A 1,320-nucleotide genomic window follows, 5' to 3' on the forward strand; every position below is an offset into this window, starting at 1 on the left:
ATTGGCAAATATTGTCCATTGCCAGCATTGCCAGAGGGTATACTCACATTCTTTCCAGATGTTAGGACTGGCTGGTGCTTAAAGTACATTAATAGAACTCTTCAAAAGCCAAAGTGATCTCAATACCATTAGGAATCAGACTAGAACTTCAGTAGCCTTGTATATGTATTATATGCCTAATAAAAATTTATTGAATTTAAATGAATAAAAAGAAAAAATACATGTTATGATTTTTTTAATATAAAAATTAATTGGAGAGTCTCTCTTTTGGATCCACCATCAGTGGGTGGACCCAGTGGCATGATGCAGATTTTCATGAAGACTTTGACAGGGAAGACCATCACCCTTGAGATTGAACTGTCTGATGCTATTGAAAATGTCTAGGCCAGGATACAAGATAAGGAAGGTATTCCACTTGATTAACAAAGGTTGATTTTTGCAGGCAAGCAACTGGAAGATGGGCGTGGCATACTTTGGCTGATTACAACATTCAGAAGGAAACTACCCTTCATCTTATTCTGAGGCTTCGTGGTGGTGCCAAGAAGAGAAAAAAGTCTTACACCACTCCCAAAAAGAACAAGCATAAGAGAAAGAAGGTTAAGCTTGCTGTTCTGAAGTACTATAAGGTTGATAAGAATGGCAAGATTAGCCACCTTCCATGAGAGTGCCCTTCTGATGAATGTGGTCCTGGAGTCTTTTTGGCTAGCCATTTTGAAAGACATTATTGTGGCAAGTGTTGTCTAACCTACTGCTTCAACAAGCCAGAAGACAAGTAAATGGATATGTGTTAATAAAAAAAAGTCAACTAAAAATACTTAATGGGAAAAATATTTTCCCTTTCAAGTTGAAAAGGATTCCAGTACATGGTGAAAGAAAGACCCTTCTCTCTGGTATTTTCCCTTATAACAATATTTATGATAATTAGAGTGAAAATAATATGTCCTTTCACCTTACTGGTACACAGACAGATGCTGGTAGAGGAGTATGCTGAGGGTCCCTTCACCAAAAAAAAAAAAAAAAGATAGCAGCCTTTCTAAAAGGGAGTGGAAGTCAGACTGCTATATAGATAAATGAATCGCTGTGACTTCGTAAGTGTTCTTGTGTTAAACACTGAATATAACTGACTTGAAAGACTATGTATGAAATATGAGGGAAATGATCCCAGAGTCACCTGTAATTTAGATTCACTGGTGGGCTATATAAGAAAGACAGGATAGTCAATGCTGATAATTGGTATAGTAGACTATTTGGAAGTGGGACTCTGAATAATGTGTATCAGAGTACAAAGTTAGTCCAGTTCAAAAGCAATGATTTAGTTAA

General features: G+C 36.7%; 1 pseudogene; it reads left to right on the forward strand.

Moving 5' to 3' along the window:
• The first annotated feature begins 300 nt into the window (after positions 1-300).
• LOC138168573 (ubiquitin-ribosomal protein eS31 fusion protein-like) lies at positions 301-812 on the forward strand (annotated as a pseudogene).
• Positions 813-1,320: the final 508 nt, after the last annotated feature.

Source organism: Petaurus breviceps, unplaced genomic scaffold (assembly GCF_028583685.1).
Source record: "Petaurus breviceps papuanus isolate PSGF00001 unplaced genomic scaffold, PetGlider_PUasm1.0 37, whole genome shotgun sequence".
NCBI classification, from domain to species: Eukaryota; Metazoa; Chordata; class Mammalia; order Diprotodontia; family Petauridae; genus Petaurus; species Petaurus breviceps.